Source organism: Macaca nemestrina, chromosome 12, assembly GCF_043159975.1.
Source record: "Macaca nemestrina isolate mMacNem1 chromosome 12, mMacNem.hap1, whole genome shotgun sequence".
Classification (NCBI taxonomy): Eukaryota; Metazoa; Chordata; class Mammalia; order Primates; family Cercopithecidae; genus Macaca; species Macaca nemestrina.
The window spans coordinates 59,059,213-59,079,636 of NC_092136.1; the positions used below are offsets into that span (position 1 = coordinate 59,059,213).

At 39.5% G+C, this 20,424-nt stretch overlaps 1 long non-coding RNA gene across 2 annotated transcripts in view; it reads left to right on the forward strand.

Moving 5' to 3' along the window:
- The window catches only part of LOC139357520 (uncharacterized), a 140,160-nt gene that overhangs the window by 72,443 nt on the left and 47,293 nt on the right, over positions 1-20,424 (forward strand). For both annotated transcript variants that reach the window (XR_011610879.1, XR_011610878.1), the window contains exon 3: positions 10,944-11,010. This is a non-coding gene — a long non-coding RNA (uncharacterized lncRNA). The remainder of the gene's footprint in view (positions 1-10,943; positions 11,011-20,424) is intronic.

The following is a 20,424-nucleotide window of genomic DNA, read 5'->3' on the forward strand; positions in this document are numbered from 1 at the left end:
ATCCTAGACCTTGGGAGGCCGAGGTAGGCAGATCACTTGAGGCCAGGAACTCCAACATGGCAAAACTCCATCTCTACTAAAAAATACAAAAAAAAAAAAAAAAAAAGTTGGGCATGGCTTGACACACCTGTAATCCCAGCTACTCAAGAGGCTAAGGCATTAGAATTGCTTGAACCAGAAGGCGGAGGTTGTAGTGAGACAAGATTGTGCCATTGCACTCCAGCAGCCTGAGTAACAGAGCAGACCTGTCTCAAAAAACAAACAAACAAAAACAACAAAGAAAGAAAAAGAAAGAAAGAAAAGAAAAGAGAAATACTTGTGTCGCATGCAATGGCTCACACTTGTAATTCCAGCACTTTGAGAGGTTCAGGAAGAAGGATTGCTTGAACTCAGAAGTTTGATACCAGACGGGGTAGCATAGTAAGAACTCGTCTCTACTAAAAAAAAAAAAAAAAAAAAAAAAAAAGTTAAATAGCCAGGCATGGTGATGTACAACTATAGTCCCAGCCACTAGGGAGACTGAGGCTTGAGCCCAGGTGTTTGAGGCTACAGTAAGCCATAATTCTGCTACTGCACTCCAGCCTGGGTGACAGAGAGAGAGAGACCCTGTCTCAAAAACAAAACAAAACAAAACACCAGAAACACTTGAACTCTTATTTTTGAAGAGTTACAGAAAAGTTGGAGGAAGACAAACATGTAAAAATAAGTACATGTACATTTTGTACACGTAGTATATACAAAATTTAACCTATTTATTAATAAACTTGAAATGGGTACATATAGAAAAAAGTGATTTATGCTTCTTGAGGAATCAATTTTAAAAAATATATGCTATATAAAAAGACTGACGGGCTATATGCAAAATGTAAAAGTGACCTATTTCAAGTGGTAAAAGAAGGGGATTAATTTTCTTATTTTTATTTTTCTGGATTTCCAAATTTTCTACAGTGAGGTATATTTGCTCTGCATTAGCAATAAAAACACAAAAATGAAAGTGATGATCATAATAATGATGAAGCTGGCAATATTCCCTGAGTACGTAATATATTTATGCCTTGTGCTTTATAGTAATTCTCTTAATTTTTTTCTCACAACTCTAGGATTTAAGTGCCATTATCCTCTCCATGTTAGAGATGAATAAACAAATTTCAAACTGATATGTAATTTTATGTAACCATAATATTATAATAAAATGAAATATAATATAACATTCAATGTAAGTCATTCATTGTAAAATGAACATGTGTTCATTTATATATAATATATATTAAATACATATATTTTATATAAATATATATAATATATATTATATATTAAATATATATTATTAAATATATATTATATAAATATATATATAATATATAATATATAATATAATATATATTATATATATTTTTATATATAAGAAATTTTGTAATTATATGGAAAATAAATGGCAGAGCCTGAACTTAAATGAGAAAAATTTATAATTAAAAAATTGGGGTTTTCAACAAGCCATGTGAAATGAACTTAAGCTACACCCGAAATGTTATCTTTGGTCTCCCACATCCATCTCTCCTTCTTCTGCTTCACTGTTGAGCTTCTTACTATTTACTGAACCGAGTTCTTTTTGCTTGCCTCTGCCTTTGCATGTGACATCATGTCTGCCTGCACACATCCCCTCCTCTGTCTGACTCCTTCAAATCCTCAAAACTCAGCTCTGTCTGTCATGTGATACTTCCAGATAGGATTAGTAATCTTCTGTATTTTCCTCTATCCTTTAAAAATATTTTTAATTATTAAGCTATTTCTACCACCAATATATATCTCACTCTTTAAACTTCTCCATAGTGTAAACTGTCTTAGTCATCTTTATAAGAAGCCCAGTGTTTTTACAGAGTAAGCTATTTATACATGTTTTTGGACAACTGATTGTACAAAGGATTACACAAGTTCTACAAAGTTCATTCTTCTTAGAGTTTTTGTTCCCCATTAGAATTTTTATTTGTCTCAATGACTTTTTTTTTTTTTTTTTTTTTTGTCAGAACTGCACTTTTACTGGAAGCTTCATTTCTTTTTCTTTTTCTTTCTTTTTTTTTTTTTTTGAAACGGAGTCTCGCTCTGTCGCCCAGGCTGGAGTGCAGTGGCCGGATCTCAGCTCACTGCAAGCTCCACCTCCCGGGTTCACGCCATTTTCCTGCCTCAGCCTCCCGAGTGGCTGGGACTACAGGCGCCCACCACCTCACCCGGCTAGTTTTTTGTATTTTTTAGTAGAGAGGGGGTTTCACCGTGTTAGCCAGGATGGTCTGGATCTCCTGACCTCGTGATCCGCCGTCTCGGCGTCCCAAAGTGCCGGGATTACAGGCTTGAGCCACCGCGCCCGGCCTAGAAGCTTCATTTCATGACAGATGTGTTGTATGTGGTGCTGGCAGAGAAGATTGGGGAGAAGGAGGGGCAGAAATACCTGCTGGGATTCCCACAGAACTTCTGAAAACTACTGGGGAAGAAAAGCTGGTGCCCTGTCTCCAGTGCGGGAGAGGCATTGCAGAAGTTGGCAGCCCATGGCCAGCCCACAGGGTTCTTTCCAGTTCCTCTAGAACGGGGTACCCAATCTTTTGGCTTCCCTGGGCCACACTGGAAAAAGAAAACTTGTCTTGGCCACACATAAAATGCACTAACACTAATGATAGCTTATGAGCAAAAAGAATGCAAAAAAATCTTATAGTGTTTTAAGAAAGTTTACGAATTTGTGTTGGGCCACATTCAAAGCCATCCTGGGCCGCATGTGGCCCATGGGCCACAGGTTGGACAAACTTGCTCTAGAGCTTCCCTAGGAACATCCCTTTGCTAATCACCTGACTGTCCCAGGACCTGGAACCCACTCTTCTAGGCCTTTCCTGACTGTAGAATTGTTGTAAAGTAGTAGTTTGCCCTGATGTTCTCTGTCTCATAAATGTTCCACAGAGGCAAGTCTTTTTAGTGTTAATTAGATGAAAATCAAGACCTGAAGGTGGTATATGTCCTGTGAAGGTTGTAGAGCCTGGAAGCTTCCTGACTCAGAAAACTTTAGAGGACAGAATTGGAAAAAGCCTGTCAGTCTTTTTGTGAATCCAGATCTCACTTATCTTATGAGATTGAATGGGGAAACTGATGCCCAAGGAGAGAGGAACTGATGAGATCTCCCAGTGTGGACAGAAGAATAGAATTAGGTATCCACCAAACTATGATCATATTTTGTGCAGCTGAGTAACTGAACTTGGAGAGTGGCCTCTGGTACATTCAGTCCTTGGGAAAAAAAAAAAACAAAAACAAAAACAAAAAAACACCTTACCTGTGTCCAACAGGAACATCTGCCTTGTTCAGCTCTGGCTGACATCCATGCTTCATGCATGTCCTTCAAGCATGTAATATAACATCTCTATTTCTGTTTTGGCAAAGCCAAAAGAAGAACCAGGGAAGTCTTATTCCCTGTCCTGGCTGAGCTATTAATGGCTGGAGCTGTAGCCAGCTCACTGCTGCCTTGTGTGTCAGAGGCAAGTAAGTGCACTATGAAGTTTGGCCAAGCTCTCGGTCCTGGTTTTGAGAGAGTTGTTCCCACCTGTGCCTCTTTTGTCCTTGCTACTAGTCGAAGGGATGACACCTGTATTTTCCCCCAGGTGTTTCTAGGCTCTTCCTTCCTTTTCTCAGGGAACCTGGTCTTGTTTGAATCTATCATCCTTTGAGAATATAATGAATTTCAGATGCCAATAGGATAAAATTCAAGAAAGAAAAACCAAACTCCAGGCTAGGGGAAGCAGCATTGTATAGAGAAGCGCTACAAGAGTTTGAAGTCAGAGCAACCTAAATTTGATCTCAGCACTGGAACTCTCTGGCTTGTAATGCTTAGCAATTTTGTTAAACTCGCTGAGCTTTGGTTTTCACATTTCTTAAAGATAACAAATGTTCTTATTTTACAGAGTTAGTGTTATGATGAAATTAAACGACTTATATTAGTTAAACCTATCGCATGCTGAATAATTGTTCATTAAGTATCTACTAAATGTCAAATATTCTCCTAAGCATTAGGTTATGGAAGTAAAACGAAAAACAAAAACAAATTTGGTTCCTGTACTCATAAAACTTACATTTTAATGGGGAAATGTAAGCTACAATTAGGTAAACTACAAGATAACAAGAACATATGACTAATATAGCTGTTATTAAATCCAGGAGGAAGAAATAGGAAACTGTACAGAAAGTGGGACGCAGACATGTAGACTTTAGCATAAGAATTTTTGCTGTTGTTAGTTGGTCCTAGGCTGGTCATTGTTAAGGAAAATGTAGGAGACATCATCCCCAGTCTCTTGGGTGTTCAGGTGAATTGAATCTACCTAATTTTGAAATAGCTAGTGAACAGTACAAGATAGAGATAAAATGATATTAAACTGATCCAGGCTTTTAAAAGCCAGTCATTTTGGAGAAAGGAAAAAAAAATTTTTTTTTTTTTTGAAGCGGGGTCTTGCTCTGTCACCAGGCTAGAAAAAAAATTTTTTTTTTTTTTGAAGCGGGGTCTTGCTCTGTCACCAGGCTAGAGTGCAGTGGCATGATCGCAGCTCACTGCAACCTCTGACTCCCTGGTTCAAGCAATTCCCCTGCCTCAGCCTCCCAAGTAGCTGGAATTACAGGCACACACCACCACACCCAGCTTATTGTTGTATTTTTAGTAGAGATGGGGTTTCACCATGTTGGCCAGGATGGTCTCAATCTCCTGACCTTGTGATCCACCCGCCTCAGTCTCCTAAAGTGCTGAGATTAGAGGCGTGAGCCACCATGCCTGGCCGAAATTATTTTTTAAATGTAGCACCATTGTTTAAAAAACTTTTAAGTTCAGGGATATATGTCATGGGAGGTTTTTGTACAGATTATTTTGTCACCCAAGTACTAGGCCTAGTATTCATTAGTTATTTTTTTCCTGATTCTCTCCCTCCTTCCACCCTCCACCCTCAAGTAGGCCCCAGTGTCTGTTGCTCCCTTTTTGTATCCATATGTTCTCATCATTTAGGTCCTACTTGTAAATGAGAATAAATGGTATATGGTTTTCTGTTCCTGCTTTGGTTTTCTTTTTTTTTTTTAATTTATTTATTTATTATTATTATACTTTAAGTTGTAGGGTACATGTGCATAACGTGCAGGTTTGTTACATATGTATACTTGTGCCATGTTGGTGTGCTGCACCCATCAACTCGTCATTTACATCAGGTATAACTCCCAATGCAATCCCTCCCTCCTCCCCCCTCCCCATGATAGGTCCCGGTGTGTGATGTTCCCCTTCCTGAGTTCAAGTGATCTCCTTGTTCAGTTCCCACCTATGAGTGAGAACATGCGGTGTTTGGTTTTCTGTTCTTGTGATAGTTTGCTAAGAATGATGGTTTCCAGCTGCATCCATGTCCCTACAAAGGACACAAACTCATCCTTTTTTATGGCTGCATAGTATTCCATGGTGTATATGTGCCACATTTTCTTAATCCAATCTGTCACTGATGGACATTTGGGTTGATTCCAAGTCTTTGCTATTGTGAATAGTGCTGCAATGGTGGGATTGTAAACTAGTTCAACCATTATGGAAAAGAGTATGGTGATTCCTCAAGGATCTAGAACTAGATGTACCATATGACCCAGCCATCCCATTACTGGGTATATACCCAAAGAATTATAAATTATCCTGCTTTGGTTTTCTAAGGATAATAGTCTCCAGCTCCATCCATGTTCTTGAAAAGGACATGATCTAGTTCTTTTTTGATGACTGCATAATATCCCATGGTATATATGTAACACATTTTCTTTATCCAATCTGCCATTGATGGGCATTTAAGTTGATTCAATGTCTTTACTATTGTAAATAGTGTTGCAATGAACATAGGCATGCATGTGTCTTTATGGTAGAGTGATTTGTACTCCTTCGGGTATATACCCAGTAATGGGATTGCTAGGTCAAATGGTAGTTCTGTTTTTAGCTCTTTGAGGAATTGCCACTCTGCTTTCCACAATAGTTGAACTAATTTACACTCCTATTAACAGTGTTTAAGCATGCCCTTTTCTCCATAATCTTGCTAGCATCTGTTAATTTTTGACTTTTTAATAATAGCCATTCTGACTGGTGTAAGATGGTATCTCATTGTGGTTTTGATTTGCATTTCTCTAATGATATTGAGCTTTTTCTCATGTGCTTTTTGGGCCACATGTATGTCTTCTTTTGAAAGGTGTCTGTTCATATTCTTTGCCCACTTTTTAATGGAGTTCTTTGGTTTTTACTTGTAAATTTGTTTACATTCCTTATAGCTGCAGGATATTAGACCTTTATCAGATGCATAATTTGCAAATATTTCCTTCCATTCTATAGGATGTCTGTTAATCTGTTGATACTTTTGCTAATTCAGCACATTTTGCTTGAAAAATAATGTAAAAAAAAAATCTCGATTTCATTAATTGGAGACTGATTCGAAACTTGCGGATTTTCCATAGACTACAATGGAACACAATGTAACTGGGGATATACATTAATATTTATGCAAAAACTTAAGATGGATACCTAATACTCAGATATTTCTTTCTAATAAAATCTTCCATTAAAAGGAACTCGTATTCCCTGGAGAAATGGTTGATTCTGGGACTGAGGCAGGAAGTGTGCAAGATGATCCTGGAGACTCTTGTAATGCAGAAAATAAGAAAGTGATGGAAAAAAATCCCACATTATTGGGTATGTCAAAGGAACACAGAAACCAAATGAAGAGCTCCCAGTAGCCAAAGCTGTAATATTTGAACAACAAATAAGGTAGTATTGGATTATAAACCAAAATATAAAATAAATGTTTATGAGTATATATGATGTAAATAAATGATTGAATAAGTAAATAAATGAGGAAGGCTCAAAAAGTCTGTCTAGAAGAATTCAACATAATTTATTTAGTTACTTTGCCCATGAGGAGGTGGAACGTTACTCCCTAGCTTTTGAGTGTGGGCTTATCATGGTGACCTCTTTACAAAGAGTACAGTATGAAAAGGGGAGAAAAGAGTAATTGATATGGTTTGGCTGTGTCCCCACCCAAATCTCATCTTGAATTCCCACATGTTGTGGAAGGAACCCAACAGGAAGTAATTGAATCATGGGAGCAAGTTCTTTCCCATGCTATTCTTGTGATAGTGAATTGCTCTCATGAGATCTGATGGTTTTAGAAGGAGGAATTCCCCTGCACAAGCTCTCTCTTTGCCTGCTGCTATCCATGTAAGACGTGACTTGCTGTTTCTTGCCTTCTGCCTGATTGTGAGACTTCTCCAGCCACGTGGAATTATAAGTCCAATTAAACCTCTTTCTTTTGTATATTGCCCAGTCTCAGGAATGTCTTTATCAGCAGTGTGAACATGAATACCGTAAATTTGCACCAGTAGAGCTCAGTGTTGCTGAAAAGATACCTGAAAATGTGGAAGTGACTTGGAACTGGGTAACAGGCAGAGGTTGAAACAGTTTGGAGGGCTCAGAAGAAGACAGGAAAATGTGTGAAACTTTGGAACTTCCTAGAGACTTGTTGAATGACTGACAAAAATGCTGATAGTGACATGAACAATAAAGTCCAGGTTGAGGTGGTCTCAGATGGAGATGAGGAACTTGTTGGGAACTGGAGCAAAGGTGACTCTTGTTATGTTTAGCAAAGAGATTGGTGGCATTTTGCCCCTGGCCTAGAGATTTGTGGAACTTTGAACTTGAGAGAGAAGATTAAGGGTATCTGGCAGAAGAAATTTCTAAGCAGCAAAGCATTCAGATGTGACTTGGGTGCTATTAAAAGCACTCAGTTTTATAAGGGAAGCAGAGTATCCCTGCAAAATTTAGAAAGTTAGAACTGCAAAGTTCAGAAAATTTGCAGCCTGACAATGTGAGATTGAAGGGGGCCAGCCTCTCCACACCTGTGGGTATTTCTCGTCAGGTGAGACAAGAGACTGTGAAAAGAAATAAGACAGAGAGACAAAGTGTAGAGAAAGAAAAGTGGGCCCAGGGGACTGGCGCTCAGCATACGGAGGACCTGCACCGGCACCAGTCTCTGAGTTCCCTTAGTATTTATTAATTATTATTTTCACGATCTCAGCAAGAGGAATGTGGCAGGAGAGCAGGTTGATAGCGGGGAGAAGGTCAGCAAGAAAACATGTGAGCAAAGGAATCTGTGTCACAAATAAGTTCAAGGGAAGGTATTATGCCTGGATGTGCACGTAGGCCAGATTTATGCTTTTCTCCACCCAAACATCTCAGTGGAGTAAAGAGTAACAGAACAGCATTGCTGCCAACACGTCTCACCTCCCGCCACAGGGCAGCTTTTTTCCTATCTCAGAACTGAACAAATGTACAATCGGGTTTTATACCAAGACGTTCAGTTCCCAGGGGCAGGCAGGAGACAGTGGCCTTCCTCTGTCTGAACTGCAAGAGGCCTTCCTCTTTTACTAATCCTCCTGAGCACAGACCTTTCACAGGTGTCGAGCTGGCAGATGGTCAGGTCTTTCCCATCCCACAAGGCCATATTTCAGACTATCATATGGGGAGAAACCTTGGACAATACCCGGCTTTCCAGGGCAGAGGTCCCTGCGGCTTTCCGCAGTGCATTGTGCCCCTGGTTTATCGAGACTGGAGAATGGCGATGACTTTTACCAAGCATACTGCCTGTAAACATTTTGTTAAAAAGGCACATCTTGCACAGCCCTAGATCCCTTAAACCTTGATTCCATACAACACATGTTTCTGTGAGCTCAAGGTTGGGACAAAGTTATAGAATAAGAGCATCTCAAGGCAAAGCAATTGTTCAGAGTATAGGTCAAAATGGAGTTTCTTATGTCTTCCCTTTCTACATAGATACAGTAACAGTCTGATCTCTCATTCTTTTCCCTATAGTGATAGAAAAGAAAAACCCATTTTCTGAGGAGAAATTCAAGCTGGCTGCAGAAATTTGCATAAGTAACTAACAGCCAGTGTTAATCCAGAAGACAATGGGGAGAATGTCTCCAGGGCATGTAAGAGGGCTTCATGGCAACCCCTCCCACCACAGGCCTAGAAGAAAATGTTTTCATGGGCTAGGTCTGGGTCCCGTGCTGTGTGCAGCCTAGGAACTTGGTGCCCTGCATCCCAGCCACGGCTGAAAGGGGCCAACCTAGAGCTCGAGTCATGGTTTCAGAGGATGCAGGCTCCAAGCCTTGGCAGCTTCCACATGGTGTTGAGCCTGCGAGTGCACAGAAATCAAGAATTGAGGTTTGGGAACCTCCACCTAGATTTCAGAAAATGTATGGAAATGCCTGGATGCCCAGGCAGAAAGTTCTCTGAGAAGATCCACTGGCTAGACTAATGGCAGTGGAAGTGAAAATGGGTATTTAACCAAGGTTTGAGTAAAAAGATGTTGCCAAGGAGGAACTAATAGGATTAGGAGACTGGTTGAACACTTCTTTGACAGCACTTATCAGTGCAAAATTATAATATAGTAAAGCCTTTTCCATGGCACTTTTTGTCTGTATCTGTGTATTTACGTTGTCTCACTTAAGGAGCCATGAGCTCTTAGAGGACGCAACTTGTTCATTGTTGTACCTTCAGGATTCAGTATGAATATTCACTGATTAAATGAAATAATATGTCAATGAAAAGTGAGGTAAAAGCAATAAATATGTAATAAGACATTTTTCTTTCACGATTTAGAGAATGGGAGAAAATTTTGTCCTGGGAGCTTGTTGTTTGACATGTGCCTTGACACTTAGGCAGAAATGTCTCAGAGACAATTCTCACTTTTCAGTAAGAATGGAACAGGCCAAGGCTAGAGAAACAATTTGGGAACTATGCATTTCTTCAGTCATTTATTGAGTACTTACTATATGCCAGACATTGGACTAGGTGTCAGAGATACAAACAAGAATGATGAACTGCTCTTACTGTATCCTCTATGCTTATAAAGAGACAATTTCAATGTCTTCAATGCTTAAAAGTTATATATACAAGACATCACATGTGTACAAAGGAGAACAAACTCAGATTTGCCTAGAGGAATCAGGGAGAGATTCATAGGAGAGAAAACACTAGAGTTGAATCTTAAATAATATGTAGGGATTAACTTGGTATGGTGAGTATGGGGTGAGAGGCAAGAATAGCAGGCAGAGGAATTGAGTAAAGATATAAAGATTTAATAATAATATCTACCTTCTGTTGATGACATATTCTTTCCCAAGTAGCTTGATTTAGAGAATAAAGAGCTTGAATTAGAGAATAAAAAGTAACTATTCATTTCTTTCAATTACCCCAAAGAAATAGTTTACAATATGGTGATATGACATCCATTTGTGTCTATTGGCCTCAAAGGTTCTTTTTCTCTCTCTTATGACTCTCCTGAAGCCTCTTGGCTGCCCATATTACATTCCTTTACTTCCAAATATCTTTCTAGACTCTTAGATTTTTTCTTTATATTTTAGAGATTAAATATGCTATCTTAAAGTTGATATTTTGGAATCAGATAGACCTAGATTCAAACCCAAACTTTGACACCCATTACTTGTTACTTTGCCATATTCTATACTTCTTATTAATACCTGTGAGGAGTAAATAACACTTTGTTGACAAATATGTAGCTCATATTTAACATGTTACTTCCTTTCTTTACTCTGTTCACTGGGAAAAGGAGGGAACCTAATAATTTACTTGTGTTATGAATAATAGCAAATACCTATTGGGAAATTTACATAACTGATATACTACTTTAAATGTAAAAAATAACAAAGAATAGACAAAAAGTCATAAAGTTCCACAGGTGTTAGTTGTTGGCTAATATCATTTGATTAACCGACCTGGTACGTCTGCTGTCACAGAGGTGCCAGGCTGTGGCACCTCTGTGCCACATGAATGGCTGGCCTCTTAACATCTTCACAGTAGGTTTCATTATTCTCATTTCATCTTTGCATTAAATCCACAGGATATTATCACTCAATTCACAGAAGAGGAAATAGAAGGAGAGAAACATAGAGTGATTTTCATATCTGGTAAGTAGCAGACACACAATTTGAACTCAGGATTTTTAGACTCTAAATTTTTGAGAGAACCAAAAAAGCACATTTAGAGAAATTAAAAATGCATGGTATAAGGGAAAAGAAAATAGTTCAGCATGATAAACTATTTTCATCATACCCCATTCAAATGTATGGATGGGGTATGATGAGAACTGAAATTTGAAAGAGAAATTAGAACTGGACTATAAGGTTTGTATGACATGCTAAGTACAGTGGTTTCATTCTGATTATGAGGGTGATTCATAAGGAATTTAAACATGATTAAGACAGATTACCACATGTGTGTTTAGAAAGAACTCTGGGGAGACTAAGGGCTGAATGGGAATGAGGTGTATGTGTAAATCTGCAACATGACTGGAGGCAGGGAATACAATTAGGAGGCTGTAGCACTGATCCTAGTGGGAGATAGAAGTCAATGCCCAAGTTTCATCTCCAGAGGGGTGATGTGTTGGAATCCTGTGAATGAACGGGATGTCTAGGAGACAGTAAACAAGCAGTATAGAAGAGGGCCAATAAATTAACTCCCAGGATAAATACAATTTAAAAAGACTTGGAAAATAACCCAAATACTCTGCACTTAGTCATGTACGGGGAATAGCAAGAAAATCCATGGTTATGGAAGGCAAGGTGACAAAAGGTTTCAAAAGCAATATTCCATTTCCATAAGCATCCAAGAGAACTTGAAGAGCATTTGATTTCCTCAAGGATCTCTGTAGACCAACAGCTGTTACAAGCCTGGGATCACTTGACTCTGTGTCACTTCCTCCCACCAAGGCCCTGGTCCCTCAAGATGTTCTCCAGAATCATAGTCTCTAAGAGCTGGAAGTGACCCTGGAGACCTCAGAGTAAAAGCCTCAGAGTCTCTACTAAGTTCTTTCTCCCTCTAACACAGCTACACTTAGGCTCTATAATCACTGACTTCCGTCTTCAGTCTCTCCTACCCTTGGGGATGCTGACTAGCCAGTCTATTAATGAGCAGTCACAGGCTGTGACCTCATTAAAAAGTAGCTAATGAGGCACTCTGTTGTTCAGGGAACACAGTCTACTGAGGTTCCCAGTGGCCTATCTTGGGGCCTAGAGGGAAAGCTTAGGTGAATAGAAAGGATCATATATGGGAGGGAGGGCTAATGACTCAGGCTGCAGAACCATAGCTTCAAACAAACTCATCTTGGCAAGCAGCCACCTTTGCAGCTCAAGTCCTGCTGGCCTGCAGGTAGACAGGAGTAGATGTGGTCCAGAACAGCAGTGATTTTCCTCTGAGCTGTTAGCATGTCTGCTCTGCTGCCCTATTTTGATAAGGACTTCAATTTCTGAAGATTAAGAGGATTTCCTTGCACTGAGTTTTGGTCTCATATCTCTTAACTGCTCATTTCCAGAAGTCTCTGGTCTCTGTCTTATAGCCTGTGTCCCCTTATGGCCCATTTGCCATACCACAGGCAAAGTAATTTTTCCAAAATACATATCTGATTATTTTTTCATGCTGAAAACGCTTAAATTGAGTTACAGAGTTCACAAGATAGCATTCAAACACCAGCATAGAGGACTTTCAAGATTTGATGCTTACTTACCTCATCAAACTATTCCTCCTGTTCCCAGGTCAAACTGAAGGCCGGGCTGCTATTTCTTGTGGCCCAATAACAAGATGCAGATGAACTGGGGAGGAAGAGAGTTTTTATTTCTGAAACCGGTTACAAGGAGAAAGCCTGGAAATTATTGCCCAACCAACTCAAAATTTTCCAGAGCTTACATACTGTCTAAGCCATATATCTACATGTAAGCGTGCATTAATCTAAAGACATTAATGATTAACTTCTTTTAATCTATAACTAAGGCCTGAGTCCTAAAGACCTTCTTCTGGAGCTGAAATAAATTTACTGAATCTAAATGGGTCCAGGTGCTGGGGTGATTACACTTATCTTGTCTCCTGCTAAATCCCAGAGGTTTGGGAGTTCCTTCAGACCCCTTAATAAACTTGTTTATGGGCCAGGCATGGTGGCTCACACCTGTAATCCCAGCACTTTGAGAGGCCGAGGCGGGCAGATCATGAGGTCAGGAGATTGAGACCATCCTCACTAATACGGTGAAATCCCATCTGTAATAAAAAAAAAAATATACAAAAAATTAGCCGGGTTTGGTGGCACATGCCTGTAGTCCCAGCTACTGGCAAGACTGAGGCAGGAGAATCACTTGAACCCAGGAGGTGGAGCTTGCAATGAGCCAAGATCGGGCCACAGCACTCCAGCCTGGGAGACAGAGCGAGACTCTGTATCAAAATTAAATAAATAAATAAATAAATAAATATAAACAAACTTGTTTGTGGAGGCCTGGGGAGTTTCTTCAGACTCACAATAAAACTTGTTTAGTCCTAAATGGTCCTGTTAAGAATTCCTTCGTTATTTTTTCATTCTTTAAAGCCTCAGCAAAACTCTTGGTGAGCATTTTATTTTTTACGTTCCAGCCTTTGTATAAGGGCACTGGCTTTTAATATTTAACTTAACCACTCAGTCTGTACTGAAACAGTTGTTATGGAGGCCTGCATTAGTGAGACCTGGCCTGCCACAATCCCCATTGTCAATTTGCACATGATTCCTATCATGCTTGTATATTTACTTATCACAAGAATCATAGGGAGATGGAGCATCATAATCTTTCTGGCTACTTCTTGCTGAGAGGGGGCCATCATTATGGGGCACCAAATGCAATACTGGAGTGGAAGAAGTCGATTTGTTCCCGATTGCTGCCTCTAACCCCCGGAAACTCTCTGGGTTAGAGGCAGCACCTCCTGAAATATAATAGTGTGCAACAGCAACATATATAAATAGGTTGCTTCAATTTTCTTCTGAAGTTTAAGCTGCCTAGTCTTCAGTTCACAGGGCTTTAAGAAAGCACAGCTTAGTTTCAGTGATTTCCAATTAGGAAAAATGGGGAAAACGGAAAAGAAACAGGAAAAAACTGAAGACATTATTTTGGAGACTTGTAGCGAGAAAAATTAGAATTTAATCCAAACTGTACAAAATAATAAAAAATTTTAAAACATCAGGCAGTACTAGAATTTAACAACAGGTGTACTATAGTTTTTGAAACATAATTTTCCTCCAGTTTCCCATTTTTATTGAAAGACAAATCATGGTAGGACTGATTTGTTTTCTTATACTTGGCCTAATTATTTGTACACAGTGCAGCAAGAAAAATTATTTTACACATAGACCTTTTAAATTGGCTTTGATGAAAGTGTGTTCCATAGAAAGAATCTGAGATAAGACCTTTTTAAAGCCAAGCCCAGCTATGAATTTGTACAATCAAATATCTATGAGTTAGGTGAATTCCTCTCCTCTTGAAGTTGTAAGATAACTTGGGGCTCCTGGCCTATCAGAAAGTGACATTCTTTACTTACCACAGACCAGAAACCCTGTACAGGGACTGTGTACACAAAATATGAGGCCAATTCCAAGGGCTTTATTGGCTCCATAAGTCAAGTTTGATTCCTTAAAGGAGAGCATACTATTCTCGTCAAAGCCTTGGTAAAATAACTAGTTTCTCCAATTGTGTCCTGTAACAAAAGAAAACATATTCTTATTGCACTTATGCAAATAACTATATTGCCATAAATTAAGAATACTCACAAATAGTTTCCAAATTCTGGAGAAATCAGAGAGAAACAAATATGCTCCAAATTTTGTTCATAGGAGTATAATTTACTTAATTGTTAAAAGCTGTTAATAGCTAAAAAGAAAAGCTCCCTTGACTCTGAAAAGCAAAATAAATGATTAGCAACAATTTAAGCAAACAGTCAAAAAGATCACTTCAGTCTCCTATTAGTTCAGTTTATGCAGTTAATTCCTGTCCTGCTTGATGTTAATGAACATTTTAGCTCTTTAAGAGTCCTGAACGTTTTTTCCTCTATTCTGATGTCATAGTCTCCAAATTTATCAGAAACCTGCATTCAAGAGCACCTGTTAAAGCTTTATAGCTGACTATAAAACCACCTTCTAAAGAGGACCAAAACAAGATAACAATTGTTTATGGATGACAAAATGTTTTAAGGTAGCCATAGTTAAAGACACAATTGACAAGGAAATGTGTTACCTCTATGGCACACAATAATTTAACATAATTATAATTATTACTGATAATGTATACTAAGATATATCAGACTTATAGGAGTTTCACTTGATTTTGGAACACATACCAACAACATATTTATAAAAATATAGCACAAAGAAAGCCAAACCCCATTTTCTGTTTGGTTATGCTTCCTGTATGATTTTTGGTACCAAATAAACCAAATTTTACTTTTATATTAGTGCATTATTATGTTAACCTCAGTTCTTTTTTTTTCTCTGTATCTATTTCAGTGGTTATACCTTGTCTTCAAGTATCTACTTTGGTAGACTAAACATAGTGGCATTCATGTACCTACATAAAACTGACCGTTCTGGTAAAATGGAAACTGAATTCCCTATCATTTGTCCCTGCCATGCCCCGACCACAAGATAATGCTCTTTCTCCATCACTTCTCATCTTAAAAAAGAGGATGCCCATCTATTTTGTTGCTTATGCCAGAAGTATGGTTATAGTCCTTGAAACCTTCTTCTTCATCAATTACCACCTACAATATATCTTACCAAGTCTTGTCAATCTCATATTTCAAATATATTCTGAATCTGAACTCTCACCTTTATTGTTACTATCCAAAAATAAACCACAACTATACCAGTCTCCCTCTTTCTACTCTTGCAACTTACAGTACATGCTCTACCCAGCAGCTACCAGCATTTTAAAAAATCACCCTCTTGAATCAAAATGTTTCAATGGATACCTATTTGATATGGTTAGGCTTTGTGTCCTCGCCTAAATCTCATCTTGAATTGTCATCCCCAGGTGGTTAGAGTTGTGACCTTGTGGGAAGTGATTGGATTATGGGGGCAGTTTCCCCAATGCTGTTCTCAAGGTAGTGAGTAAATGCTCATGAGATCTGATGGTTTCATATATGGTAGCTTTTCCTGCACTGACACATGCTCTCTCTCTCACCTGATGCAATGTAATATGTGCCTGCTTCCCCTTCCGCCATGATTGTAAGTAGTCTCTTCTCACACAGCTATAAATAACTTCCCGGGACTGGATAATTTGTTAAGTAAAGAGGTTTAATTGACACAGTTCTGCATGGCTGGGAAGGCCTTCAGAAACTTAAATTGGTGCCAGGAGTGAGGTAATACTATAAAGATACCCAAAAATGTGGAAGCAACTTTGAAACTGGGTAGCAGGCAGAGGTTGGAACAGTTTGGAGGGGTCAGAAGAAGACAGGAAGATGTGGGAAAGTTTGGAACGTCCTAGAGTCTTGCAGGACTCAGAAGACAGGAGGATGTGAGAAAGTTTGGAACTTCCCTGAGACTTGTTGAATGGTTTTGACCAAAATTCTGAGAGTAATGTGGACAATGAAGTCCAGGTTGAAATGGTCTCAGATGGAGATGAGGAACTTATTGGGAACTAGAGTAAAGGTGACTCTTGCTATGCTTTAGCAAAGATCCTGGTGGCATTTTGCTCCTACCCTACAGATTTGTGAAACTTTGATCTTGACAGAGATGATTTAGGGTATCTGGCAGAAGAAATTTCTAAGCAGCAAAGTATTCAAGAGATTACAGAGCATAAAAGTTTTAAAAAATTGCAAACCGACTATACAATAGAAAAAAAAACTCATTTTCTGGGGGAAAATTCAAGCCAGCTGCACAAATTTGCATAAGTAACAAGGAACTGAATGTTGGTCACCAAGACAATGGGGAAAATGTCTCCAAGGCATGTCAGAGATCTTGGTGGCAGCCCCCCCATCACAGGCCTGGAGGCCTATAAGGAAAAAATGGTTTCCTGGGCTGAGCCCAGGGCTTCCCTGCTCTGTGAAGTCTCAAGATTTGGTGCCCTGCATCCCTGCTGCTTCAGCTCCAGCCATGGCTAAACGGAGCCAAGGTACAACTCAGGCTGTTGCTTCAGAGGGTGCAAGCCCCAAGCCTTGGCAGCTTCCACATGGTGTTGGGCCTGTGAGTGCACAGATGTCAACAATTGAGGTTTGGGAACCTCCACCTAAATTTCAAAGGATGTATGGAAATGCCTGACTGTCCAGGCAGAAGTTTATTGCAGGGGTGAAGCCCTTGTGAAAAGCCTCTAGTAGGGCAGTGCAAAGGGGAAATGTGGGGTTGGAGCCCCAACACAGGGTCCCCACTGGGGCACTGCTAGTGGATCTGTGAAAAAAGACCCACAATCTCCAGACCTCAGAATGGTAGATCCGCCAACAGCTTGCACCATGCACCTAGAAAAGCTGCAGACATTCAACGCTAGCCTGTGAAAGTAGCCAGGATGGGTACTGTACCCTGAAAAGCCACAAGAGTGGAGCTGCCCAAGACTGTGGGAGCTCACTCCTTGCATCTGCATGACCAGGATGTGAGACATGGAGTCAAAGGAGATTATTTTGGAGCTTTAAGATTTAATGGCTGCCCCCACCACCAGACTTCAGACTTGCATGGGGCCTGTAGCCATTTGTTTTGGTCAATTTCTTCCATTTGGAATGGAAGCATTTATAAAATGCCTGTATCCCGTTGTGGGTAACTAACTTGCTTTTGAGTTTACAGGTTCATGGGCAGAAGGGACTTGCCTTGTCTCAGATGAGACTTTGGACTTGGAATTTTGAGTTAATGCTGAAATGAGTTAAGGCTTTGGGGGACTGTTGGGAAGGAATGATTGGTTTTGAAATGTAAGGACATAAGATTTGGGAGGGGTTGGGATGGGATGATACGGTTAGACTTTGTGTCCCCACCCAAATCTCATCTTCAATTGTAATCCCCAGGTGTTGAGGGAGAGACCTGGTGGGAGGTGACTGGATCATGGGGGCGGTTTTCCCAATGCTATTCTCGTGATAGTGAGGGAGTTCTCATAAGACATAATGGTTTTATAAATGGCAGTTTCTCCTGGGCTTTTCTTTCTCTATTTCTCTCTCTCTTCCCTGCCACCATGTAAGATATGTCTGCTTCCTCTTCCACCATGATTGTAAGTTTCCTGAGGCCTCTCTAGCCATGTGGAACTGTGAGTCAATTAAACCTTTTTCCTCTGTAAATTACCCAGTCTCAGGAAGTTCTTTATAGCAGTGTGAAAATGGACTAATACACTATTGCATGCAGTTTAAACTCCAAAATCTTTAACATGCTGAAAAGGAATTCCTCTATGACCTGACCTCTGTCTACCTATCAAGCCATTTTTCACCTTTCTTTCCCATATTTACAACATTTCAGCAAATATCGGTGTTCTTGTACTTTTGAAATGTACCAAGTTCTTCCTCACCTGGGACTTCTGTGATCTTTTTCAGTCTAGAATGCAATTTTCCTACCTCTTAACCTAGTTGCAAAAATTAGCTTACATATTATCATCTAAGGAACCCCTAAAATATTATTTTGTTATTATTTGTTTGTTATTCCTTTTTCTTTCCCTCTGGGACAATTTTCACAACTTTTAATTTTATAAATATAAGACCATTTATTTAAATACTACCCAGTACATCTAGAACTTGCTTAAAGCCAAATGCAAGAATAAATACTTTACCTTTTAAAATTATCTATGAAATTTACAGCAACCCAATTGGATAAATTGCAATTGTATTGACATCTTTTGAAGACTCCTGCGAAGTTGATAATTTTCTATTATCTTTTCATGGTAATAAGTACAGTATTGTAAACTTTCTGAAAACTTTAAACCATTAAATTTTAAGTTTCTTAGTGTTATCTAGAATTCCTAAGCATATTCTTATGAATATTGTAACTATATGTAAGAGTATATTGATGTTTCAAGTAAGTAGGAGAAATAACATATTTTTCAATAAATTATGTTAGGACAATAAGGCCGGCTATTGGAAAATAAACAAATACACAAACAAGAAAACCAAACATACCTCCTACCAGATAAATTCCACATTGCAAAAGATTTAAATATTAAACAATGAAAGTAAAGAAGTATTAATAGAAGTAATAAAAGAATATTTTTGTAGACCCAAGTTTGACACCTAAGCCCGAGGAATAAAATATTACCAAAAGCATAGTTAAGAGAGAAATAACAACGTGTTAGGCTATTCTTGGGTTTCTTTAAAGAAATAGATGAGACACGGTAATTTACAAAGAAAAGGAGTTTAACTGGCTGATGGTTTTGCAGACTGTACAAGCATGATGATGCTGGCACCTGCTCAGCTTCTGGAGAGACCTCAGGGAGCTTTTACCCATGGTCAAAGGTGAAGCAGGAGCAGGCACATTGCATGGCTGGAGCAGACACAAGAGATGGGTGGGGTGGTATCACGCACTTTTAAACAACCAGATCTCATGAGACTTACTCACTATCATGAGGATAGCACAAAGCCCTAAGGAATCTACCCCTGTGACCCAAATACCTCCTACTAGGCCCTACCTCCAACATTGGGGATTATAATTCAACATGTGATTTAGAGGGATTTCAACATGACATTTAGAGAAAAATATGAGATTTGAGGGGTTAGGGGAGGAATAATATAGTTGGACAACATACAAACTATGTTATTTCTCCCCTGACCCCTCAAATCTCATGTTTTTCTCACATCACAAAATACAATCATGCCTTCTCAACAGTTCTCCAGAAGTCTCAATTCACTGTAGCATCACTCACATGTCCAAAGTCTCAAGTACAGAGTCTCATTTGGAGCTGATTTCCTTCCAGCCATGAACCTGTAAAATCAAAACAAATTATTTACTTTCAAGATACAATGGTGGTACAGGCAATTGGTAAATATTTCCACTCCAAAGGGCCAAAAGGAAGAGGCTACAGGCCCCATGCAAGTCTGAAACCCAGGGGGGCAGTCATTAAATCTTAAAGCTCCAAAATAATCTCTTTTGATGCCATGTCCCACATCCAGGGCGCATTGGTGTGAGGGGTGGGCTCCCAAGGCTTTAGGCAGTTCTGTTTCTGTGCTTTTCCAGGTACAGGGTACAGGATGCTGGTGGATCTATCCTTCTGGGGTCTGGTGGATGGTGGCCCCCTTCCCACAGCTCCGTTAGGGAATTCCCCAGTGAAGACTCTGTGTGGGGCCTCCAATCCCACATTTTCCTTCAACACTTCCCTAGTAGAGGTTCTCTGTGAGGGTTCTACCCCTGCAGCAGGATTCCTGGGTACCCAGGCTTTCTCGTATATCTTCTGAAATCTAGGTGGAGGTTGCCAAGTTTCTTTCACTCTTGTACTCTGTTTCTGCCAGCTTAACACCAAATGGAAGCCACCAACCCTTTTGGCCTGTGCCCTTTAGAGTGGTGGCCCAAGGGGTACCTTGGCCCCTTTGACCCCCAGCTGGAACCAGAGCAGCCTGGATGTGGACAGCAGTATCCTGAGGCT